The sequence below is a fragment of the Triturus cristatus genome, chromosome 9 (assembly GCF_964204655.1).
Source record: "Triturus cristatus chromosome 9, aTriCri1.1, whole genome shotgun sequence".
Lineage (NCBI taxonomy): Eukaryota > Metazoa > Chordata > Amphibia > Caudata > Salamandridae > Triturus > Triturus cristatus.
Genome location: NC_140592.1, coordinates 12,644,523 through 12,672,052, shown reverse-complemented (window position 1 = coordinate 12,672,052; position 27,530 = coordinate 12,644,523). Strand labels below are relative to the sequence as shown.

General features: G+C 47.3%; 1 long non-coding RNA gene across 1 annotated transcript in view; it reads left to right on the top strand.

Annotated features, from left to right (window-relative positions):
* The window catches only part of LOC146797259 (uncharacterized), a 198,408-nt gene that overhangs the window by 137,170 nt on the left and 33,708 nt on the right, over positions 1-27,530 (top strand). Inside the window, exon 2 of the long non-coding RNA XR_014968974.1 lies at positions 10,207-10,356. This is a non-coding gene — a long non-coding RNA (uncharacterized LOC146797259). The remainder of the gene's footprint in view (positions 1-10,206; positions 10,357-27,530) is intronic.

Below are 27,530 nucleotides of genomic sequence, written 5' to 3'. Positions count from 1 at the left end.
AGCAGGGAGCGCTTCACCGTGTCGTCCGTTTCACGGGTCCCCGTGAAATAGTTGTTGAGCTGGCCGACCCACGCTCTCCATCGGAGGGCTGCGGTGGCTGGATCTGCCATTTCGCTGAAAGGCAGAAGTGGGTTGACTGTTGCATGATTGTGGCGTGGTTCGTTCGCCCTTCCCCGGCCGCCTTGGGCCGCTTGCTGGGCTGGTGGGGCATTGTTGCCTGCTTGTGGCGGGTCACGTCGGCGCGCCTGTCACCGCGCACGTGAGAAGCGGCTGGGCTGGGGGAGGTGGGAGGCCTACGGGCGTGGTGCGAGCAGGGCGGTGCACTCACCCTACTGTAGGATAGTCCGAAGCCCCTCTTTGCAGTCGGCTCCTGGCAGCAGGTAGGGTGAGGACGGCACAACCACCCTCGGGCGGTGAAGTTCGTCAAACCAGCCGGATCCCACAGCAGCAGATGGAGGACTTGCTGTTGCCAATGCTTGTTGGCTGCTTGAGTCATGCAGTTGCCAATGCTTGTTGGAATCAGTGGTGCTAGGTCATCTATCCCAATGCAGGTTGACTGGGGGAGATGCACCCGCCCTTTCACAGACCGTCTTGGCTGCTGGCCGATTTTTTAATCCCCGGCGCTCCGGGACACACAGCCTCCGCTCCGCTGACGATGGGGGCGGGGCGCACTGGCAGCCACGTGGAGGGGCAGACTCCTGCAGGAGAGGGTCCTCCGGGCACACCAACGGCTGCCGCAGGTGCCGACTCAGCGCGCACAGCGCTTCACCGTGAGATCTTGGACGCGCCCTGCCCCCAGAGCGTGTCTCCGATGGAAGGGGGGACACGCGGGCAGGCGCGGAGGAGCCGGGCGGCTGAGGCGCTGCCGCCGGGAAGCGCAGCCGGGTGCCGGACAATCGCCGGGAGCAAAAGGAGCGTCGCGGGTGGGCTCCGCTGATGCCGCGGCAAGAGCGGCACCTCGCTGGTAGCACGCAGCGGGACTTCCGACCTCGTCGCCAGTGTGGTGACCCTGTGCAGGCCACGCGTGCTGGGTGTGTGGGGGCCAAGAGACCACGGGTAGGCTGGATACTATTTAGCCGGAAAGACCCCGAGCGGTCTTCCGTCACTTTATTTATACCCTCAAGGCGAGCCCGCCTCGAGGGGTGGGGGATGCATGTACAGAGTTATACATTGTAAGGTAGAGGCCGAGTGGCTCTCTACACCCTAGGCTGCTTGCGTTCATTTGAGCGCAACGCTGTAAATATGGCTTCTATACTTGTATCAACCTCATGTCGCCACCTCTTATTTCATCTTTACCTTTATAATTCTAACTATCCTGATTGTATTTGTAACTTGTTAGTGTGTAAATCTCCCTATGTAACGTAGTTGGTTCTATTGTAAAGCGCCCTGACCTCGTTGGGCAAAGTCTGCGCTATATAAAACTGCATTAAATAATTAAAATAAAGCTCTAAAGCCAGTTATGGGGTTCTGCATAAATAAAGCACACAGCGGTGGGGGAGGGTGGGGGGTACGGAAGAGGGGCGTGGCCTGAGATGGAACGCCCCCTCAGAGGTGTTTGATGGGACATATTGACTGACATGATGACGTCCAGTGCTGCAAGCATCCCGCAGCCCTCCTTGGAACCCCCGGTGCTGGCACGGGCAGGTCAGGGAGGACTGACGGGGTAGAGAGGGGTAGAACGCCCCCAGCCCCCACCAATGCAGTGAACACGACCCCACCCCCTGCATAGACTAGTGCCCAGGACACCCTCTGTGTACACAGAATGAGAGACCACGGCTCGTCTCTCCCCCCAATGCCTGCTGCGCCTCCCGAGGGACCCCGCCCCTCCACTGAGTGAGTTCCCCCGCAGAGCTGTCTGTCAGTCCCAGAACAGGTATATTCTTATCCCGAGAAAGGCTGCCGAAATTGCTATAATTTCATTCCAGTTCGTGTTGTTTTCTTTCTCCATTCCTGTGAATCTCTCGCTCCCAAACGTGGAGTTGTAATTTGTTCCCCTCGATGGCAGCCGCGGAGGGAGGGAGGTGACGTCTTCCAAGGAGGGAGCCTGCGGTAACATCTTTCATTTAAGTGTTCACACGGACCGGAGTCAGCTGCTGAGGCAACAGCGCCCCCAAGCGGCAGCGAGACATAATGAAAAGTTACTCACTAAAAGTGGCTTAAAAAGGCGCAGCCACTGTAGTGTCGCGATATTCATCCCTGACGTGACACGCGATGGTGTGCACGTCAGGGCACGTTAGGTGGACGTTCCCTAATAAATACGACGTCACGCAGACACGTAGGCAGAAACGCCACGGCTGCGGAGACGGCGACCAAACAACACGAGTGTCCCGTGTGTTCATTGAACCCCACGTGTTGGGCCTACCCCGGGGGCCCATCAGCATAGGCCCCCAGCGACACCACAAGTTGGCGACGAGGGTGCGATCGCGCCCCCGCTCCTGCTCGGCGCGTCCGGTTGGTGTGGCGGCCGTCAGCGCTCCTCGCTTGCGGTGCTCGTGCCCCGCCGGAGCGCGCTGCGGTCCCCGCGCTGAAAGTCCGCTCAGGACGTGCGCGGAAGCACCGGAGTGCTCCGTTGCGGTTGGCTGTTCGCGCTGAGGCCGTCTCTGCCATCGGCGCCCCAGCGCGCTTCAAGGACCTCACGTGCCCTGCCCCCCTGACCTGGGGAGCGCGCAGCACCTGTCGTGCCCTACCTCCACACGACGGAAACAAGACAGCGGGGACACATAGCGTCGTCTTGCTCACCAGCTGCCCGGAAGGTAGGGTCAAGTGCCCCTGAGCCTGCATGAGCCCTCAATCTCGTGGGACAAGGAATTGGCTGGCCCACACCCCCCCTGCTGTCTCGGAGCCCCCCCCCCCCCCTGGGGAATCTGAACTGCCCAAGGGAGAAGGTCTCGCCTAGCGCTAGAGCGCATGTGTAATGTAAATGTAAATTGATACTTGTATAGCGCACTACTCACCCGCAAGGGTCTCAAGGCGCTTGTACGAATACCGCTGTGGAACCCATCCTGGCTTTCCCTGTGAGGCATCCACTCCTGGGCACCCCCAAGGTGGAGGCCAGGCATCCTTAGCGTTGTGGGGGCCGTTGTGGAGATTAAGCAAGCTATTGCCCAGAGTTGCAGAGTGGGACTCCATGATTGGAATGGCACCGAGGCGAGAATTATCAGGTCCGTGGAATTTTTTAGCCCAAGACCCGCCGAGGCGGGGAATTGAACCCTGGTCCCGGGCTAGATCTCTGCATCAGGGTCTGCCGCTCTAACCATTGAGCCACACTTCTCCACTTCTCCATGTGAGCAGGAGGTCTAGCCCAGCGCCAGCCACACACGTGCCAGAAGGTCTCGCCCAGCATTAGGGCACACGTGAGAGGGAGGTCCAACCCCGCGCAAGCCACGCACGTGCAACATGGCGACAATCCCGCCAATAGAGCCGTTCTCCGTCGAGGGGTCCCCATCGACGGTAGCAGCCCGATGGAGAGACTGGGAGGACAGAGTGCGCATCTTCTTCGAGGCCACGAAGGTCCACAGAGATCAAAAGCGCGCAATGATAATTCACCTAGGCGGGAAAGAAATTCACAACATAGTGAAGACGCTCACGGAAGCCACCCCCAAGACGCACACGACACTCATAGCAGCACTCAACGAATACTGTGAGCCAATGGCAAACCGCGACTATGAACGCTTCATATTTCGCCAGGCGCGCCAATCGCCGGAGGAGTCGCTCGACAAATTCTACGCTCGTCTAAAGAACTTAGCGGCCACCTGTGGGTTTCGAGACGAGACGGAGGAGATAAGAGGCCAGATAATACAAGGGTGTGCGTCCGCCAAGCTGAGGGAGAGGATCTTGGAGGAATCCGGTAAGCCCCTAGCTGATATCCTGACGATGGGCCGAACGAAGGAACTGTCCAAGGCGCGCGCTGCGCACATGGAGGCGGCACTGCAAGTGCCAGTGAAGACTGAGCCGGTCAATGCCGTGGCAGTCAAGCCGAAACAGAGGTGGCCCCGACGAAGGCCAGGCCCGGCTGCTCAAGAACAGCCAAAGTCCTGTGGGTACTGTGGTGGCTCGCCCCACGCCCCGTCGGAGTGCCCAGCAAGAGGGACCAAATGCAGAGGGTGTGGACGCTTCAACCACTTTGAGAAAGTGTGCCGATCGAAGGGTTTCCGAAAGCCCCGCCAAGCCGTTCACACGGTCGCGGAAGGAGGTCCGGGAGCCAGCGACATGGACGACGATGAAGAGGAGGAAAAAGTCATACACCGGGTACACATGATAGGCACGGCGGCCCGCCGGACTAGGAGACTGCCGCAATGCAGCATCTGAGTAGGGTCACAGGAAGTCACAACAGTGGTAGACACAGGAGCCAGCATCAACATCATGGCTGCCGCGATGCACAAGTCCATGCGTCCACAGCCCCCGCTTCAGCCCTCGACTATCACGGTATTCGCCTATGGACAGGAAGAACCGTTAAAGGTACGAGGAAAATTCAGAACGGTGATATCCCATGGGACAAGGTCAATCACGTCGAACGTCTACGTCACCGAAGACGGGCAAAGCATGCTCCTGGGCTGTCGAGCGGCAGAAGATCTGGGAGTGGTAACCTTCGCGTTTGGGGTACACCAAGAGTCAGTACACCACACTCTGGAGGAGTTCGAGGAAATCTTTCAAGGGATAGGCAAGTTCCGGGGGAAAGAGGTCCACCTGCATATCGATCCCACGGTCCAGCCGATAGCCCTCCGGCATCGCCGCATAGCATTCCACCTCAGACCACTGGTGGAAGCGGAATTGAAGAAGCTAGAGGCAGCGGGGATCATTGAGAAAGTATCCAGACCGACCCCGTGGGTGTCGCCAATTGTCGTGGCGAAGAAACCCAAGCAGCCAGGCGCTGTCAGAATATGCGTGGACATGAGGCTCCCTAACGTTGCCATCAAAAGGGAGCGACACATCACCCCGACTATCGATGACATCGTTGGGGAGATGGCCGGCGCCAAGTGGTTCTCAAAGCTGGACTTACGCTCGGGATATCACCAATTAGTTCTGGACGAAGCATCCCGGAACATAACCACGTTCTCCACCCATGTAGGTCTGAGGCGATACACGAGGCTGAGCTTCGGGGTATCGAGCGCTGCGGAGGTGTTCCAGAACGTTATACAAGAGCTGATCGCAGGAATCCCCGGAGCGCTCAACGTCAGCGATGACATCATGGTACATGCCACGACTGTAGCGGAACACAACGAGAGACTGGTGCAGGTGCTACGACGCATACGAGACGCAGGCCTCACACTACATCGGGAGAAGTGCGAATTCCTGTGCCGGAAGATCCAGTTCTTCGGCTACATCTTCTCAGCTGATGGCGTCAACCCCGATCCGGACAAGGTCAAGGACATCAAGGAGGCAGCCGCTCCTGCAAATGTCACGGAGGTGAGGAGTTTTCTAGGAATGGTGAATTACTGTGGCAGGTTCATCAAGGATCTAGCGAACCTCACGGCGCCACTGAGAAAACTCACAAAGGAGTCAACCCCCTGGACATGGAACAGTGACCAGAGTAGAGCATTTGAAGAAGTCAAACACGCACTCTCAGAAGCCACGACGCTGGCCTTCTTCGACCCGGCCAAGCTGACACAGATTGCTGTCGATGCCGGTCCAGTCGGGCTGGGCGCGGTCCTGCTGCAACGGAAGACAAATGCCGAGGAGTGGGCCCCGGTGGCCTTCGCCAGCCGGTCACTCACTGAGACGGAGCAGAGATACTCCCAAATAGAAAAGGAGGCGATCGCCATTCATTGGGGGTGTCGTCACTTCCACCTGTATGTCTACGGCAAACCCTTTGTTGTGACCACCGACCATAAGCCACTGGTATCCCTGTTTGCGGGCACCTCCACGAAGCCGCCGCCAAGGATAGAGAAGTGGATGTTGCAACTGCAGGACTACAACTGCAAGATTGAGTACCAGCCGGGTGCGCGAAACCCGGCGGACTACCTATCTCGCCACCCTCGCACAGCAACTCCAAAAGAAATAAAGGAGGCGGCAGAAACCGAAGAGTACGTCCGGTGCGTCACGGCGCGGTCATGCCCCCGGCCAGTATCCATGGCTAGCCTGTCCCAGGCCACCAGTGAAGACGAGTGCCTACAAAGAGCAAGAGTAGCAGTCCGAGACAACAGCTGGACCCGCGCCCGAGAGGAGTGGAAGAGCCTGACGCCTCAGGCGAAGCAGATAATGGAGAGCCTGTACCATGTGAGGACAGAACTGACAGAGGACGAGACTGGATGCCTGCTGAGAGGCCACCGGCTGGTCATACCGATGTCCCTCACCCAGAGAGTGGTGGATCTAGCCCATATCGGTCACCAGGGCATGGTCAAGACTAAGTCACGGCTCCGAACCAAAGTATGGTTCCCTCTCATGGACGAAATTGTGGAGGCCACCGTTCGAGAGTGCCAGGCGTGTCAGCTAACCGGTGAAGTGCCCCGGCCAGCCCCCGTGGTGATGGAGCCTCGCCCGAGGAGGCCCTGGTCAAAGATCAGTGTCGATTTTGGCAGCCTGCCAGACGGACGGCACACCTTGGTGGCCATAGATGATCACTCCAAGTATCCGGAGGTTGAGATACTGACTGTTCTGAGTGCTCAGGAAGTAATCCCGAAGCTCGAGAAAATCATGGCAACCCATGGTATCGTCAAAGAGATCAGAACCGATAATGGATCACCGTTTCAGAGCCAAGACTTCGCGGTGTACCTACAGGCTCTCGGGATTCACCACCGGCGAATCACCCCCCGATGGCCTCAAGCGAACGGAGAAGCGGAACGCTTCATGAGGACCCTCAACAAAGTGATACGGATCGCCCACGAAAAGAGCCAGTCGGTGGAACTTGCCATCTTCACATTCCTCCGCAGCTATCGCCAAACGCCCCACTCAATCACGGGAGTGGCACCCGCGCACTTGCTAATGGGGCGGGTTGTCACCAATTCAATACCGCATCACCCAGAATGGAAGCCCGAAACTCCCAATGACAGTGCCATTGATGCGCATCGACGTGGAGCGTTTGCTCAAGCCGACGCCCGCCGGAGGGCTGTGTCCTCACCAATAGCCCCAGGTGACAATGTACTGATCCGCAATCGGGTGCCAGGGGGAAAGTTTCGCTTGAACTTTGAACCTCAGCCCTGGATGGTGGAGAAAGTCCGAGGCACGTGCGTGACAGCCCGGAAAGGTGCTGAAAGGATAACGAGGAATGTCTCATTCTTTAAGAAAGTTCCCGTGCCCTCCGGAGTGGATGAACGACGCCAGGACAGGGTTATGAGGGACATGCCGCGAGAGGAGAGGCTTTTAGAACCCGAGGGCCAGGCATGTGAGGGAGCAGAGCCCACAGGTCAAGGACATGACACAACGCAGCACCAGCCAGAGACCTTGCCGCCTGAAGTAGCTGGCGTGCCCGAGGCCGGAGAGAACGGCGCAGAGGGTGACTCCGGGAGCGGAGGTCAGGATGTTGTAGTGGACCGTGGCGGAGTGCGCTATGACCTGAGGCCGCACCCCGCGCCCTCCTGCCGGTTACGAGACTACGTCAAGTAAGACTGTTTAAGTTTTGTTGTTGGGGTTTCAGGCTGCAGATGTTGAGGGCAGAAGTGAGGGACACTGTGAAACCTGTATAATCACGAATCCGGGGTTATATTGTATTTTTGTTTTGTGTGTTGGGGAGGAATGTAGTGTCGCGATATTCATCCCTGACGTGACACGCGATGGTGTGCACGTCAGGGCACGTTAGGTGGACGTTCCCTAATAAATACGACGTCACGCAGACACGCAGGCAGAAACGCCACGGCTGCGGAGACGGCGACCAAACAACACGAGTGTCCCGTGTGTTCATTGAACCCCACGTGTTGGGCCTACCCCGGGGGCCCATCAGCATAGGCCCCCAGCGACACCACAAGCCACCAAAGATGGAAATCAGGCGACCCCTTTCTGAGGCCTCACCTGGTCATGTTTGCTTGTTCTGGTCGCTGGCTTTCAGGGTCAGATGTTTTTTCAGAAGGTTCTTTTTGTAACTAAACAACGTAAAGCAAGGAGATCCGGGCTCGGCCGAAAGGCATAAATAAACGGCGAGTGAACGCTCGTAGTTCACTTGGCGACCCCCAACTGTGTGGAGTGCATGTGTGGGGTTATCTGTTGGTTGTGGGTGGGCCCAGACAGAAGGAAGAGCAGACATCGCAGTGGCGACGAGGCTGCTCTGTACAGTCATTGCTGCCAATACTTCAGGTTTGCTATGTGTGACATTATCATAATTTCAATGTCATTATTAGTGACATGTCAAGGACTATGAGTGACACTTTCTCACGAGCAAAATCAAGCAATGAAGACGAGGGAAACAAATAGCTGAACTTCCACCCCTCGCTCCTGCTTTGGAATTCACGAGGGACTACATTAAAACTCTGAAATGTTTGCTGTCATTACACATTCAATTTGGGTGGCTTAGGCACCGTCCGGAATGGCCGCCGCTGTTCGGAGCTCCGGGAGAACGTAGTGCGCCGGAGATCCTCCGGGCGCCCACCGCCCTCAAGTGTATCCCGGGACTGCATATGTAAGCAGCGGAAAACCTCCTGCATAGACCACGGGAGTTATGGAGCTGTTTGGTGAGCGCGCATACTATTTTACCGGACGGTTTTATCGGCCGTGACTGGAAACTGGAGCACGGCCGCCATTTTGGGCTTATACATGCTCGCTGCTTGCTGCAGGTCCTGTACCACTATTATAACGCCTCATCTGGTTCAAAGATGACTCTCAATGATTTTAGAGATTTTTTCAGAAGTCATTTTACTTTGTTTTAGTTTTTTTTTAATTCTAAAGCACTCTGGTTGGTGGTGTTTTCCATGCTCAATGTTTCTCATCTCCTCAGTGTTGATCTTTGTCTCCCTGGACGCCATTTTAGCTCTGTGGCTTCTATTTTTTCACTATGCCATTGGAGGTTTAACTGACTGCAGTGCTTTTTTCCTCTAACCAAAGAGCATATACGGGCATTTATGGATGAGTTTGTCCCTTCAACACTTTTTATGGGTCTTTCCTTTTTCTCAACACTTTTCAGCGCTATCTGAGACATCATTTTAGTGTCTTGTGTGCACCAGCATTTTTGGGCAAAATGGCTCGATCTAATCATGGTACCGCTCAGCACGTCAATACCAGCTGCAGGCCTTTAGAGACCAATAATCCTTTTAGTGTATTACAGGACGACGTCACTGACACGTCTATGACTCTATCGAAATGAGGAGCTCCTCTCCTGGTTCTTCCCGTACGGGCTCCAAGCCTAAATCTAAAATTCCTTCCACTCCAGGAAAGCGAGTGAAGGCGGACCCGCCTTCACCTACCAGCGTCTCTTCCTCTCTCTCCATGGAGTTGCTTCTTGAGGAAATACGCTCGCTCAAACCGTATATGGCTGAAACCAATGCCCGTCTTCAGAGCCTTGAGGATAATTGGTCTCATACTAAGCAACAAGTGGCAGATCTTGAGGAAAAGGTGTTTTCAGTGCAAGCGATCTCCGCCCAGGTTCCAGAATTACATAGAGAAGTACAATCTCTCAAACAACAGATTGAGAATTTGGAAAATCGTAATAGGCGTAATAATCTACGCATTTATGGTCTTGCGGAAAATCTTGAAGGCACCAACCCCATATCTTTCTTTCAGTCCTTTCTGCCAACACTTCTTGGTCTCCCAAGTTCTCCTCCATTGAATATTCAACGAGCCCACCGTCTAGGTCAAATCTCTCGTTCTGTCAGCTCTTCGTCCTCTCAAGGGGTGTTATCCTGTATTTTTGGGAATATACGGATCTGATTAAAGTCCTTCAGGCTGCCAAACAGAGGGGGAGAATTACTTGGAATGGTTCCACTCTTTTCTTTGCTCAGGATTACGCTAAAACTACTGCGGATCGGCGCAAAAAGTTTTTGGACATGAGACCTGCTCTTCGCGCCCTGAATGCTCGTTATGGACTGTTTCACCCGTGTCTCTTCAAGGTGACTTATAATAATAAAACAACAAACTACGAAGATCCCATGCTTCTGCAACGTTTCCTTGACTCCTGCAGAGATAACTCCATGGACTCCTCCCTACGATGATTAATATCATTGCCTAATTGAATCATATTTGCTGTTATGTGTTTGTTTTCTGTTGTTTTACCTTCCTTCCGGATACAACCTGTCACGTCCTGAGATACCCTGCTAATGTTTTTTGTTCCTTTTCTTCTCCCAGGTGCGGTTCTGCGATTCTTTTGATTCTTGTCCTCTTCGTATCATGCCCGGAGGTTGAGTCTCCCCTTGCTACACCCTCTTGGAGTCCTCCGTTCGGTGTGCTACCTTCCTCATGTGGCTCCTCCATCCCCATTCTCATTGTCTTTTTGTGGTATGTCTTTTTGACATTTTCTTTTATCATCAATTATTGTTGGTTTTGTTTTGCATTCTTGTTTCATGTTTTTTCCTTCTCTCTCCTTTTTTCTTTCTTTCCTTTTTCTTTTCTCCTCCCCTTCTTCTTTTTTCTTATTTCTTTTTTCCTCTCAATTTTGATAACAGTCTTATCATTCCTATCTCTCCGCTTTGTCTAATATTGATTCTTTATCTATTCTCCAGTTCTTTGTATCATTATTATTCTCTCGGTAATGCTTTTAGCTTTTGTATCATTGGTTGCAGGATAATTGCTCGAATATATTCTAACTGGTCATTGTTTTGTTCCCTTTTTGTCCAGTTATTTAGTACCGTGCTTAGTTTCCTAACTGTCTGTCTGATAATTGTTCAAATTCATTTTGACCAATTCCATTTCCCTCTTGCCCTCCTCCTTCCTCTGTTCGATCTCTATTTTCAAGTTTTCTTTTATGCTCCTTTTTTATATCATCTTTTTCCTCATTTTCATCTTTTCTTCTATCCCATGAATTTTTGTATCTCTCACTATTATATCTCTACATTAATGTTTCTCTCCTTTCTTTTGTTGCATAATTCGCATGGTATTTGCTTTTATATATGGCATACTTTTTCAAGAACTGTTTTCATTGTTTTGATTAATTTTATATAGGATTTAAATGTCGTTAAATATTATATCTTGGAATGTTAAAGGTTTGGGTTCTCCTATCAAACGCCAACGAGTTTTGTCACATATTGCGAATTTGAAGGGAGATATTGCTCTTTTACAGGAAATTCATGTACCAGATACTGAAATAATTAAATTACGACGTAATTGGGTAGGCCATGTTTTTGCATCACCTGGCTCAGGAAAACGCAATGGTGTAGCTATTCTCTGCCATAAACGTTTGGATGTCCAGCTTATAAGACAAGACAATGACTCTGAGGGTAGGTGGGTTGTGATTTCCTTATTGATTAACAAGATTCCCCTTTCTATTTTTAATGTTTATGCTCCCACTACTCAGGATAAACTGTTTTGGCCCCAAATTCTCTCCCTTTTAATGCAATGCAGTGAGGATTATTTGATTTTTGGTGGGGATTGTACTATGATTGTAGACCCTTTTATTGATAGGAATTCCAAGTCCAGGTTCATTCCTTCCTTTACACATTCCCAATTTACCTCCAATGTTTCTCAAAGATCCCTTGTAGACTCTTGGAGACTTTGTCACCCTACACTACGAGAATACACTTACTATTCACCTGCTCATTCCTCGCAATGCCGAATAGATTACCTCTTTATTTCCAAGGCTTTAATTCAACACATTTCCCATACAGACATAGGATCTATTTTAATTTCTGATCATGCCCCAGTTTCCTTAAGTTTAGATCTACTCCCCCCCATTAAAGGTACTAGAAGATGGAGATTTAATAACTCTCTTCTATTAGATCCTAAGTTCACATCAGCTTTTCTCGATTTTGCCACCTTATTTTTTGATGAAAACTAATCTCCCCAGCTATCTTCCCAACTTGTCTGGGACTCTTTTAAAGCTGCATCTAGGGATTTCATCATTTCCTTTGTTGCTCAGAAGTGGCGGGCAGCTTCTCTTTCATCCCAGGCACTTAATTTACAAATTAAAAAATTAGAACACCGCTATTACCTCACAAACAGTCAATCTACCTTAGAGGAGCTTATTAATGCCAAACTCTCTTTTAACAAACTTTCTACTAATTCGGCAAATCTATATCTACTTAAGTCTAGCGCGAAATTCTACAGTGCACAAAATAAATCAGGTAATCTTCTTGCTAAATACCTTAAAGTCAAGAAAGAGCGTACTAAAATTGATTCTATCATATCTTCATCTAATACCATACTCCATAAGGACGAAGACATTCTTTTAGAATTTTCTAACTTTTATAAATCTCTTTACACACCTGAATCTTCGCCTCTTTTATCAGATATTGATCAATACTTAGCCTCTCTTCCGCCACCTGCCTCTTTGGATGTGGATTTCTCCTCTCTGGAATCTGATATACACACTACAGACATTCTCAAAGCTATCCATTCGCTTAAAAAGGGGAAAGCTCCAGGACGTGATGGTTTTACTATAGAATTTTACACTCATTTTTCAAATCTTCTTGTTCCCAAACTATTTAACTTATTTTTGTTTTTTATCGCTTCCCAGAGATCTGAAGGATCATTTCAAGAGGCTTTGATTTGTCTCCTTCCTAAAGAGGGTAAAGACCATAAATTCTGCAAAAATTACAGACCCATTTCTTTAATTAATTTGGATTATAAGATTTTTGCAAAGATTCTTGTACTTCGCCTCGATAACATTTTACCACAATTGATAGGTAAAGAACAATGTGGATTCATTAAAGGTCGTCACTTCTCTGATAATACTCGGCTCTTTTTTAATGTACTTAGTAAATCTCATTCCCATAATTCTTCGTTAGCAGCTGTGGCCTTGGATGCTGAGAAAGCCTTTGATAGGGTTAATTGGCAGTTTATCTTTTCAACTCTTACTTGGTTTGGGTTTGGCCCTAAATTTCTTTCTTATATTTCCTTACTCTATTCATTTCCAAGGTGTCAGGCAAGGTTGTCCTCTCTCTCCCCTTTTATTTGTTTTGGCTCTAGAACCCTTCTTATCTAAAATCCGGATGAACAAAAATATTACTGGTTTTCCTTATGGTGATAAGCATCTAAAGCTCTCGGCATATGCCGATGATATTCTTTTATTTATTTCTAATCCTCAGACCTCCTTGCCAGCTTTTCTTTCAGAAGTCTCTATTTTTTCTTCAGTTTCAGGCTTTAAACTTAATGTAGACAAATGCGAAATTCTTCCATTAAATAAATATTGCTTTCATGCTGATTTTGTATCTTCTTCTTTCCACAGGAGTCCTACTAAAATTAAGTACTTGGGTTTATGGTTTACCCCTTCTATTAAGGATACTGTTTCGCTCAATCTTAAGAATCTCCAGTCTACTTTAACTAATTTCACATCGCGATGGCACCCTTTATATTTATCTTGGTGGGGTCGACTAGATTCTATAAAGATGATGTTGGTCCCTATAATCTTGTTTTTCTTATCTAATCTTCCAGTTAACATTCCTAAATCCTGGTACAAACAATTATATGCTATTTTATCAAAATTTCTTTGGCAGAATAAAACGCCTAGGATGTCTTTCTCCAAGCTTAAACAACCTAAACAGTTAGGTGGAGTTAACTTTCCTGATTTTGCATCCTATCACGCTTCTTTCTTCCTTAAAAATTCCTCTGCGTTATTATCACAAAATGCGACTGAGGTGTTATCTTTGCCTTTATGGGTAGAAGTTGAATCTTATTTTATTTCCCCTCTCTCATTTGATGAGTTTTTATCCTTACCTAGCATCCCCCATAAATTTTCTCTCCCCATTCTTAAGCATACTCGTCAACTCCTTCATCCTCTGATGGTAGAAGGTATGGAAGATCGAAAGCGTTTTTTGTAATCTCCAATGTGGTATAATAGCTACATTAAGATTAAAAATAGGACCCTTTTTTGGAAGGACTGGTTTGACCTGGGTCTTAAATGGATTCACCAGCTTTGTCAAGGTGATAATTGTTTGCCCTTCTCTATATTGCAGTCGTGTTATTCCCTTCCTTCTTCCTCACATTCTAAATACTTATTATTAATCCCAGCTGCTCAAAGTTCTTACGATAACCTCCTGACTTCTTCCATACATACCAGTTCTTCTTCTCTACAAATTTCGTTCTTGGAGATAGGCACTTCAGCTTCTCAAATTTATAATAAACTGAGGCATATTGGTGACACTCGTGACAGATCTGCAGTGGAATCTAGTTGGGAATCTGACTTAGATTCTTCCTTTCCTTCTTCGGTATGGGATAAAATTTGGACTAAAATAAGGAAATCTTCACGGGCAGCAAATACTACTCAAACGCTATTTTTCATATATAATAGACTCCTAATTACTCCAGCCAAATTACATCAGATTAATCCTCTTATTTCCTCTACTTGTTGGTCCTGTCCAGCTCCTGTAGCGGATCTTAAACATATGTTGTTTACATGCCCAGTTATTCACCAATTCTGGATTAGGGTATGGCAACAAATTAATAAAATATTTCACACACATATCCCTTTTTCTTTTTCTCATATTTTCCTGGGTAGTGTTGCTGAAATTTGGTCCTCTTCCACCTCCCTCAATACCCTCATCATTGACTTACTTCTAGCTGTTGCTTTTCAACAAATTACAAAATCGTGGAAGAATGCTTCAAATGTTTCTTTTCAAGCCTGGTGGTATGGTGTTTGTTATAACCACAGACTAGATAGAGCCTATGTCCACCCGATTACACTTGCTATTAAGCGTGACTTATTATGGCTGCCCGTTACCAATTTCTTAAATTTGTCTGCTCAATCACTGCCATTACATTCTCCAAGTACAGAAGAAGTTCCCAAGCCTCCTTAAGCTAACGTTAGTTAACCATTATTATATTATACTATTATTTTGCAACCCATAATTAAGTTTGTAGTAATGAGCTAGTATGACAGTTATGTTATATTGTTGAGGGATGCTTCAGCTGTTCTCATATAGGGTATATATATTCTTATGCTTCCCCTACCCCTCTTTCCCTTCTCCCTCCTCCCTCTTCTTTCTTTTTTATTTACTGTATACAACATGGCTTCATTTTTTACTATTTTATACTGTAATGTATTACTGTTTTATCTTCTGCTTATATCCAATAAACTTTTCTTAAACTCAAAAATTACACATTCAATTTGGTATCTTAACGGTTAATTCAGGCAGAGCAATGTATTTGATTTGCGCTGCTGAGAGCATGTTTCGTTTAAATATTGTCAGAGCTGGAGTTTGCGATTCAAAAATACTTCAGTTCCTAAAGCTTGCTTTTATTTACTCTGTAACTGTTATGAGAGGTTTAGCCTTTGAAAGACCCGCTCAGTCACTAACGCCGTTCACCAAAACGTGGAATAGTCCCTTTGTGCCCATTACTATTAATGTTGTAAATTAACATCATGTCAGAAGTCATGAATTATCAGGCCTGAGCAGCTCTAAGTGGCCTCTTCTTTCAGCACGGCACCGAAGGCAGTCAGATCTTTTGAGATCTTGCCTCAGCAGAGATGACTGTAAGAGCTCGTCTGCTCCCCAATGGTCGCCATGAGGACAGGCAGCAAAGCGGCCACACACAGGCAGCGGCATTTCGCTGCTGGCTGGCCAAGGGAGCAAAGTATTAGATGGTGAAAACTAAAGTGTACTCACGGAGGAGTCACTGTCAGTCAACAGTACTCGTGGTGACGGGCTCACTGTCTGCACTCACAATATGCGCTCATTCACCTGAAATGCACTAAATTTACATTCTCGAATGTATATGTACTCTCAGCCAACATTCTGTGCATTGACCAATACACACTTGAGATTATCGAAGAATGTGCACTCACACTCCTGGCATCACCGCACATGGGAGATTATTTTGTGAATATGCATCTGCACATCTGACATCATCTGTACCACAGTACACACACACACACAATTATCTCTAAATGTGTACTCACATACCGGTGAGCCAGAACTCCCACAAGTTGCCACCACAGCAGACACTAGCAGGCAACCTCAGGGCATTGGATTTGGGCAAGGCAGCCTCAGGCTGAGGTACACACTTAAGATCACAGTCTGGAGCCAGACTACTTGCCTCTGAACGACTCACTGCACTCTCTCGGCAAACGTGCACGTATGGTGCGCCGCGCACGCCCTGTCATGATCAGACTCAGGCTCAGCAGGCGCAGCAGCTGCTTCACAGTAGGCTCCAGCAGCCACCACGGTCCAATGGGGTTAGGTCCGGCGTTCGCTGGGTAATCATTGATTTGAATTTTCCGTCATGTGATGGAGCAAACAGCAGTGCCATGATTTTACGCAGCCTTACCACCCAGCCAATAACTGTAGCCGCTGGCAGCAGCACAAGACGTGACGTCCCGCGGCCCCTATGTCTGACTGTGTCCCTCAACCAGAGTCGGTTGATGCCTGTCTCTGTAGTAGCCATTGGGCACTGCCTCGACATCGGTCCGAATGTAATGCGGCGTAGCAGGGAGAATGATGCATTGCAGCGGCCAGTGAGTTCAGCCAGCCCCAAGCATTCTGGGAGCAGTGCGCATGACACGGTGCACTGCCAGCCACTCCAGCTTTGTTTTGTCAGCATAGCATCACTACCGGCTTTAGAGCTGAGGCCTCGATGCCTATGATGCGTGACAATGCATTTCAGTTCATTGATGCGGACCACCACACTGAAATGCGTTAGTCTAACACCTGATGCATGGTACTTGGCAGGGCTGTGTCCTGCATCATCTTGTCGGCACCTTCGTCATCGCCTGTGGCACCTGGAGCAATAAGGCAGCGTGCCAAGCCAGTAGATGAAGAAGGCTCACCTAAGCACTGAGGAGCTAGTCTGCTTCTGAAAGGTAGGAGGTCAGCTGTGGTCTGCCTCTGCCTTGATGACTACATCCACCAGTGATTCTGTCCCTCTACTGCTTGCAAAGCTCCTGTTGCTGTGCAATGGCGCAGTGCCACCTGGTGGCTGCAAAAGGCATTGCCGCTGTCTGAAAACAGGTGGCCAGCCTTCTCCCTGCTGCAAGGAAGAAGTGCAGGCCTGGAGCTCTGGGCTGTTCAATGCATGACTAGTCAGCACGACCTAGTGTGTGTAGGCATCCTGACCCCACAGCAGTCTCCTGCAGCCTGTGGTGCTGCCCTGCCAGAGAACGGTGCATCCAGTGCAACCTGTTCAGTGGGCCCATTTGGTGTGGGTGAAGCACTGTACCTGTGACTCCCTGCAGGCTGTTCTGGTCAGTGCTGACACACAGAGCGAGAGTGTGCTCCAACAGCTATGGTCCACCAACCATCCCTTGTTAACAGCAACTATCAAGAGGTGCAAACGTGTAGCTGTGGGCCCAGCTTCCCCATTGGCCCCTGCAAGGACTCACCTGCGGTGATCCAAAGGGGACATGTCTGACGAGCCACCAAACTCACCACCATCTACCCCACACCCCCTCCCCCAGCGAGGCGCACAGGCCACCATTGCTCCTCTGCCACCCTTAATCCAGTTTGTGGGTCGAGCGACAGCAGTGCCACGATGGTGTTGGTGGGCTGAACAGCTCTGACACTTTTTTGCACCACCTCCAAATCCGATGGTGCCATGAAACAGTCCAGGATGCTCTATGTGGGTGGCACCGAGCTGTGCAAGCTGGTTGAGCACCTGCCTAACACTGGGGGAGACGATGACTTCGATGCATCGGTTACAGCCCTCAACAAGCACTTCAACCCACAGCTAAACCCAGACTATGAGGGGTCTAAATTATGCCAGGCTCGCCAGATGGGAAGCAAGTCTACCGAAGCTTTCTACGCGCACCTGAGCAAGCTGGCAAGCACCTGCACAGGTACCAATAAGGCCGACAGAATCAGGGCACAGATAATCCAAGGCTGTCAAGCCTCATCTCTGCTCAAGCCGATTCTGTGCTAGCCAGGCATCTCCTGTGATGATCTCTTAATCCTCGCCAGGTCCCACAAACTGGCAGACGCCAGGGCCAACAACATGGAAGGGGCGCTGACGCAAATAAGAAGCAGGCAGATGGGATTGATGAGAAAGAAAACCAATGCTATCCACTGGGTTGAGCCAAATTATTGTTATTATCCACAGTGGCTCTCTGACAACAGACAACTAAAGATCAAATCAACGCTGTGATTACACCAGGGTAATTAACACAGCCACAACCATTGGAATCGATGAGCGTCAAGGCACTGCTAGTTTTTAAGCTTTCTTCTGCCTTCACCATGGTCGGTTAATTTCTATAAATAAAAAAATGCCATGGCCCAAAGTTTTTCTTAGGTGTGCACTTCTGGCATTAATGAATGTCATGGACTGCGGAATACCAAAGTTCTATCCCATGTCAACCACAGGGCACTTGCTGCTATGACTGTTACATCCTATGACTGACACAGGCCACTTGCTGCTACGAGTGCCATATCCAATGACTGCCTCAGGCCACTTGCTGCTATGACTGTTACATCCCATGACTGCCACAGGCCACTTGCTGCTATGAGTGCCATATCCAATGACTGCCTCAGGCCACTTGCTGCTATTACTGTTTCATCCCATCACTGATACTGGGCACTTGCTGCTATGACTGTTACATCCCATGACTGCCACAGGACACTTGCTGCTATGACTGTTACATCTTATGTCTACCACAGGGCTCTCACTGCTATGACTGCTACATCTGATGACTCCCACAGGACACTTGCCGCTATGACTGTTACATCCCATGACTGCCACAGGGATCTTGCTGCTATAACTGTTATACCTTGACCTAAATGTCTCAATGGCAGCTTCTGTATTGATGCAGATACAGAATGATACAATATCACTGCTGCTTTCTGAGACCTTGCTTTATCAACCAATAAGGACTCTGTACATGGACGTCGATTCACTAAAATGCCTGGGATAGCGGAAGCAACATCATATGCCCTTTGATCTTAATGGTGTCACAAGATGTGACATCATATCATATGACGTTTGACCTTGCATAGTCCCAAGAAGTGATGTCACATAACCTTGATCCCGATGATATCACAAAAATTACATCATAAAATAAAATGAAGGACAGAACACTGTCCATCATTTTATTTTGTGATGTTGCTATGTGCGCCCTAAGTGGCTAAGGGTATGCCCAGACGTATGTCACTTGCTCGCTGCACCACTGAATTCAAGCTAGGCTGATGCATGATGGGTGAAACCCCGAAACCGGTCCTAGGATGCTTGTTTCCAGTCCAGGGAGGACCTGGCCTGGCATTTTGGGCTGGACTGTTCCCTTGGAGAACAAGGTCAAACTGATTTGCATATGGCTGGGTCCAAACGAGGGTGGTGTGGTAAATAATTTAATTACCGGAACTTAATTTGATGCGGAATATCTATAATAATAGCTTAGTAAAATAAGAGGCAGAATCCGTGGTATTAGAGGTTCGGAACGGGCTTTATTCCAAAATCAATTCGAATTGAGGACTCCATATTCCATCACCACGAAGGTTCAGGAAGTGAAGAACAAACTTTATTGATAAGTAATCATTTTTATACAATAGGCATTACAGTGAAACAGATGCAGGAGGCGTAATAGTTGATAACAAAGATAAGAACATACATGCGTAACTAAAGTTGGTGTAACTGGGCGTAACTTAAAAAACGTCATTGGATATGATGTCATAAATGGGTGGTTCCACGGAAGAATTTCGCAATGTCAGCAGAAATGCTTGGCATAGATGCGCGCGCAGCAGCATGACGTGTGATTGACGTGCAACTAGGGGGTGAAGGGGACTTGACATTTAGCTCTATATGTGGAGACAGAAGTCTGGGGTTATGTCAACCTAATCCCAAATCATATCTAATATCCTATGTTTAAAGAACTGTGTTATCCAAAAAGAAAGGTCTCTTAGGATAGAATCTTATTCTATACTGACTATACTGACTGTTAGTGCGTGTACAAGCGTCTAAGTGTCTACACTAGATGAGAGGGCAGAAATCTTCCATAGTAACAGGGCTATGAATTACTTGCATAAAGACAGAGAAGCCGGGCCTTTTTGCTCGGTAGCTGAAAGAATGTTTACTTAAACTACTAGACAGGAATGCATTGGATGAGGAACGGAGCGGAGCAGATAATCTTGAAGGTGAAATACAGTTTTTGGCAAGCAGACAAATCGAGTCAGGCACCGTTAGCCGCGCAGGGAGTAGGACAAAGTTCATGGGTACAGATGCGAGCTCAGACTGGAGCTTTCAGAGGCAGAGGCAGAAGGCAAAAAAGGCTTGATGGCAGAATCAGGGCCTACTCGCCTGGACTGTAAAATGGCATAAATGAACCATATAAACCCGGTGGCCTTTCATACTTAGGAATGGAATATCCAACCCATACATGGCGGATCTGAAAGAGGACATGTTGACAGTGGACACACATGTGTTTGCGTCTTCATAACTGGAACTGGAGGGAACATACATATACTTATGATTTATACATGAAACCGTTGGGGTCCAAGATAGGGGACATAACTGACCATAAAAATCCATATTTCCACATTCCCTCCTTGTCCCCTACTTGCCTTTAACAGATATCAATCTTCATCAATCCGTTGATCTGTTCATATAGCATCATTTGTTCTTCTTTCTTCTTCCGGGATGAATGAAATCTTGGTGGTGGAATACACGATGTGGCACACAGACCACAAATCGCTGGTCCACATTGTAGGCATAAGCAGCAACTGAATAGTATGAGAAAGCCAATACCTAGGAAGGATAGGACCCTCCATCCAAAGGTAGATAATACACTCCAAAACCAACCGGACCAAGTCCAGGTGCCTGGATTCTGGTGTATCTGGCTTACAATCTTATGAAGGCGAGTTATGGCTTTATATACAGATGGCGAATTTTCTGGTATGAAAATGCAACAGCTTGATCCGATGACCCTACAAGCTCCGCCCCTATCGGCCAGGATGACGTCAAGGACAAGACGATTTTGAAGCACAACAATCCGCATAGCAGACTGCTCTTCTGTTAAATTGCCTAAGGCGGAAATAGTTTTGTTCACTACTGCTTCAAGGGTTCTGGTTAATCTACGTATCAATTTACTATTGGTAACTGTACCTATATAGGGAAAGAGACCTTTATTGAAATCTGTGTATTTTTCCCATGCTGTCTCAGTGTAATCGACTATTGGGAGATCTCTCCGTTCTCTATTGTGTACTAAATGAGTATTTCTATGATAATCAGGAGGAGCTAGGAAAACAGGTGGCAAAAGAAATCCGATGTAGCAGGTACCATCCCAATCTAGAGGCAAACGTGTATATGCAGTCTGACCACATACGAAGTAGGAATGGCGAGAAGCTCTAAATGTAGACTTGCCTTGATCACTGAATTCTATTACAGTGGTGCATTTACTGTGGCCCATGTGTATCGAACCATTCTTTCTTACACATAATTCACCTTTAACCGGAAATACTGACATAGCGGGCAAAATTGGTGCAGTTTCGGATTCGATATTCAGGATCATGAGATTAAGCGTGAAATTACCTAATCCATATACTTCATTTTCTAGATCAGTTCCTGTTCTTTTGGGAAGTCCCTCCTTGTTAGGGTAACAGACTTTAAGCAAGACTAAGTTCAGGTTTCCCCATACCCAGTTGTCTTGATAAACTGCGGAATTCGAATCTAGGGAATTAATTAAACTAAACCATGCTCCACAGGAGCCATTGTGTGTGAACGGATATGGAAAGAGAGGCAGAATTCCCTTATAGTTCTGATAGGGAGGGAGTCGGCCACATATCCAACAATTTGTAGCATTGCTAGCCTGATGAGAATGATGTAACATACTAATAAAAGTGTTATTGCGCAGCGCAAATCTGTATGATAACTCATGCGGGGGAAATTCACTAAAAGAATGTTCAGCAGTAACATTGTAAATATGTTTAGAAATAGGATAATATATGTGCAACAATATACTTGCAGCGATTATTAAAAGACATAAGAAAAACAGAATTAATAACGTCACTGTACAATGACTACGCAGTGATTTACAGTACGCATGTTTTTTCAACTGGATTTGATTATCTCCTTCTCTATTCCGGTCCAGAGGATACATGTCAGAGACAAATTCAACCGATTCACCTTGGAGAGGACTTAAACAATCAAATTGTCCGACTTATTGGACCGTAGTTTTAGTTTATATTGTTCCTTGTCATTCAGTTCAACCAAAGGAAGCTTTGAGTCAATCGGTGAAGACACGCGAGGTGTGTCATTTACATCGGACGGTAGTCCATGAAATTTCTTGATATGACTTGAATGTATCCAGCCTTTTCGACCTTCGATCTTCACGGCTGTCCTCGTGGTTAACAGTACGAGTTGCGGCGATTTCCACCTAGGATCCAGCTGAGACTTCCGGTCAAAGTTCCTCACTAACACCAAGTCTCCTGGAATTACGTCATGGGGTTTCACCTCGGTGTTGTCGGGAAAGGCTGCAGCTACCTGTGAACGACAAGATTGTAGTGCAGACATCAAGGAAGCTAGGTAATCTGTCAGCATATTACAGTCTACATCAGTTATTTTGCGTGGTATAGGCGTCCCCCACATATTTGGTGGTCTACCAAAGACCACCTCATAAGGGGATAGCCCTGTTCGAGAGTGCGCTACCATTCTCATGTAAAAGAGTGCAACTGGTAAGGCTACTACCCAGTCGACACCTTTCTCTCTACATATTTTGGACAATCTAATTTTCAGAGTTTGATTATGTCGTTCCACAAGACCTGCTGCCTCGGGGTGTCGGACACAGTGAAATCTCCACTGATAGCCTAACAAAAGTGAAACGTGTTTCATTAGTTCGGATGAGAACGGCTGGCCGTTATCTGAGTAGACAGCACTTGGTAAACCGTACCGTGGGAAGAATTCTCGAACCAACTGTTTGGCAGTAGTCGGGGCAGTGTAATCTGAAACCGGGTATGCCTCTGTCCAACGGGAAAGAGCACAGACAACTACGAGAACATATTTGAATCCTCTACATCGTTCCATCTGGATATAATCCATCTGGAGGACTTCAAAAGGGTGATCAGGAGGCTGAAATCCACCTTGTTCTACGGGAATGCCTTTACCTGGGTTAAACTGACAACAGATCATACAGGTACGAACTTTTTGTTTAGCTGCTGCTCGTAAATGTTTGTTGAACCAAATGTGTTGAATGCTGTCTAGCATAGCTTTTTCTCCTAGGTGCGCTGGACTATGTACAGTATTAATGATAACTTGGACCATTGAATCAGGAAGGAACCACACAGATTTTTCCTTCGTCATCCATCCTTGATCCGTTTGGATCCCTCCTAATTCAGTCCATTTCTTTATTTCGTCTGGTGTAGCATGTGTCTGTATGTCAATTACGTCAAGAGCGGGATCCTTAACCATCATGCACTGTGTTGGTGTCGGAACTATTGTCTTTGTCATGTCAGATGTGTGAGTTTGAGCAGTCTGTTTAGCTGTTCTGTCAGCTAGATCATTGCCTTGGGAAATGATATCAGTAACTTTCGTATGAGCTTTACATTTCATAATTGATATTGCAGCAGGTAGATGTATTGCATCCAATAAGGCATGAATGAGGGGTCCGTGCTGAATGTGGGCACCGTGAGAAGTTAAATAACCTCTCTCTCGCCACAGCACGCCGAAGTCGTGTACAACTCCGAATGCATAACGTGAATCAGTGTATATGTTGACTTTCTTATTTGTGGCTTGAATACAGGCTTGTGTCAGAGCGATGAGCTCTGCTGCTTGAGCTGACAAGGTATTAATACGATTTGTTTCAATGACTTCAGTGTCTGTTGTGACTGCATACGCGGCCACTAGCTCTCCTGTACTTGTTCTCATACATGACCCATCTACATACAACGTCAGGTCTGGGTCTGACAATGGGACGTCTGTCAAGTCTTGTCTGGGTTTCGTCGTGATAGTGATAACTTCAATACAATCATGTGCAAGTGGGTCTGTTCCGTTTACTGGTAAACAGTGTGGCAGGATTCAATGTACTACAACGTCTGATTTCTATATGTGGCTGAAATAATGTTAATTCGTAACCAGTGAGTCGTGCTATAGTCAAGTGTTGTGTTTGTGTGCGGTTCAAGAGAACCTCTACTGCATGTGGTACTTGTACTGTCAATTGGTGTCCTAACACTATGGCATCGCTTTGTCGTATTGCTAAAGCTGTCGCTGCCACTGATTTCAGGCACGCAGGAAGAGCCTGAGCTACGGGATCTAATGTACTAGAAAAATAAGCACACGGTTTGTGTGATCCTGCTTGTTCCTGTGTGAGTACTGACAAGGCAGTACCTTCGCGTTCTGTAACAAAGAGTGTAAAATGTTTATTGTAACATGGTGTTGCTAAAACAGGCGCTTGACATAAAGCTTTCTTTAGGCTTTCAAAAGCTTGTGTATGTTCCTGAGTCCAAGGGAGAACAGTCGATGTGGCTGCCTCTTGTGTTGTCAACTGAATGAGTGGTTTTGCTAGAAATGCATACTGAGGGATCCACTGCCTACAATATGAAGTGAGGCCTATAAAAGCCCGCACCTCCTTTTGTGTCTTGGGTATTAGCATGTTAGCAATTAACTGGATGCGATCTGGTGTAAGCTGCCTGCCCTCCTTGGACAGCGAGTGACCAAGGTAAACAACTCGCTGGACACAGAATTGCAGTTTAGAAGGGGACACCTTGTGCCCCTTTTCGGCCAAGAATTGTAAAACCGTCAGTGAGGCTTTTTCACATTCAGGTTCGCTTCTAGCGGTGATCAGCAGATCATCGACATATTGAAGCAGGGCAGTGTTGACTGGCATGTGGATACTGTCAAGTTCTCGTTTCAGTGCTTGGCTATAGATGCTGGGGCTTTCTGTGAATCCTTGAGGTGCGCGTGTGAATTTAAAGCTTCGTCCATTTAAACTAAATCCGAACAAGTATTGGCTTTCCGGATCTATTGGGACGCTGAAAAAGGCATTTTTGAGATCAATTACAGTAAAGAATGTCGCTTCGGAATCAATGGCTGTCAGTAATGAAGAAATGTCTGGAACTACGGGGTATTGTGGTACAATACATTTATTTAATTCGCGCAGATCAATAACCAATCAATATACTGGCGGGGCTTTTGGATCAGTTCGTTTAAGAATCGGGATTATCGGGGAATTACATACATTGGAGTTGGTTTCCACAACCACTCCTTGGCCAATGAGCTCGTCAATGATTTGCAGTAAAGCCACTACAGCATCTGGGGGTAACTTGTATTGTCGCATTCGTGGTAGCACCACTCCTGTCTTTAGTGTGACTCGATATGGTGTAATGTTCATGCAACCAACATCTGTAGGGCCTTGTGCCCATAAATGTGTGGGTAAAGTCTGCAGTCGGTCATCCATGTCTCGGGACACATAGTGTCCTTTGAAATCACGTAAAAACAATCTTACTCCTTCCGGAGAACAACATATTATAGCTCCTAGAGCTTTCAATGTTTTTATGCCTAACAGGTTTTCTGGACATGATTTAGTAAGCAATAAATCTGTAGTTCGTGTCAAAGGACCAATCGTAAGTGGAAGAGGCTGTGATACTTCGTTAATGATAGGTTTTCCTGAAAAACCAAGGGAAATATTCTGTGAGCCTGAGAGAGGTGCCCCTGGAACTTCACTACGTTTTATAGTTGTTCGGCTTGCCCCTGTATCAAGTAAAAATTTTCTATCTTGGCCTAATAGTTCACTATGTACATAAGGTCCTTCTTGATCTACAGGGACCTCGATAAGGGGTAAGTCAACTTCCCTCTCTAGGCTGTTTCATGAGTATCGTTGGTAATCAGGATAGTCATACTGTGCGGTCTGGTACATCTGTCGTGTCGTTGTTTGTGTGGCAGCAATAGGCTGCTGTTGTGGAGCTGGTAGAGACTGTTGCGGAGCTGGCATGGACTGTGCATGCTGCGGAGCTCCTTGTTGGTTCTGATCCTGTCTAAGTGGCCGTGGTCTTTCTTTTGTATTACCTGTGGCGATATTATGTTTTAAAACTGGACAATCGTGTACATAATGGCCTGGCTGTTTACAATAGTTGCATGTCCCTTTTACAGGACCTGTTGCAACACTGGACTGTGTCATACCCTTTTTATGACCGTCAACTGGAACTGTCTGGGAAACTAGCATTTTCATTTTCGTGTCTTTCATGCGTCTTTGTTCATGTTCTTGTTCCTCTCTAATTCTATTGTGATGGTACTGTAACATTTGTAACATTTGTGACGGAGTGTTACCTTGCCAGGTACTCTCGAATTTCAATACTCTATTCTTAACTTGGGGCAACGAATTTTCAACTAACTTTGTCACAAACAGATGTGGATACGATTCGCTACTTGCTTTTATTCCACTGTTTATACCAAAACATTTTTCGAATCGGGCATAGAAATCACTAGTGTCCTCATCTGGTTTTTGTTTACAGGCTGAGATTGCACCCCAGTCTTCCTTTTTCGTAGTTAATAAACGTGGCAGTACCTGTACTAGCAAACCTGGTAGTGTTTTGGTCTTTTCCCCAAGCCCTGCACCTGGACCTCGAGCTTTTTCTTCGTTTTCTAATGCTGTCCAATCTATCTTTTGGTCTCCCACCTCCCAATCCTTTTCCTTGAGTTTTTCGTAAATGCCCGCAGGCATTAATACCTTCAATATTGTCATAATGTCGGGGTAGGTATATTCTCCCATGAGCAACATGTCTTTAATTTCTCGGTGGAAACCCGCTGGGTCTTTGTCATGACTGGGTACCACTTTCTTCATTTCTAATAGTTCTATTTTGGATATGGGTGTGTATACAAACACACGTTTAAACTGATTGTCCTCACCTTTTATCGGGTGCACTTCGCGTAAGGGATTCTGTCTATCCATATAATACGTCGTTCTTTCTTTTATGGGCAGCGAGACGTGTTCGGGACATACAAAAAGAATGTACTGCTTTCTGGATTCTAGTATTTCTCTAATTAGCTCAGTACCTGAACCTCTCCATTTGTTCGTTAGTAATTTGGTCAATATATCAGGTAAGGGACCAGGATCGGAGTGTTGGCTTTTATACAATATAAGGAGTTGTTGAATCATATAGATACCAGCTAAACGCTGTTCATCTGGGGCGAGGTTCAAAAACGTGTGCGTTAATGTATCATCACTATATTTTCCGGGACTGTCAACCCAATGAACGGCTGATCTAGCTAATTCTTGTTCGTCCATAGAATCGAGTAGATGATAACCCCTTCGTTCTCGGAGTAATTTGTCAGCAGCTTGGAACGCATGTTCGGGGGACCTTATATTTATTATTGGGTTTTGGAAGTTTCTGTTATTATCTGGACGTATCGGACGTATCGGATCAGTAAAACCTCTAGTGTTATTACAAGATCTTCCTCTACCTACATAGGCCATGGTTTCTAACTGTCCTGTGGGCAGTTCTAATTCTCCCTCGTCCTCGGTTTGTTCAGGTTCGTCTACTGCTAATCTTTCTTCGTGTATTCGTTCTATTTCTTTGCGGATCTTTCGGCACATAGCTACTATACATGATCGTTTATCATGTCTCCCCTCTGATATATTCTGACTCCATGTGGTAAGAATTTGCATTTCTTCC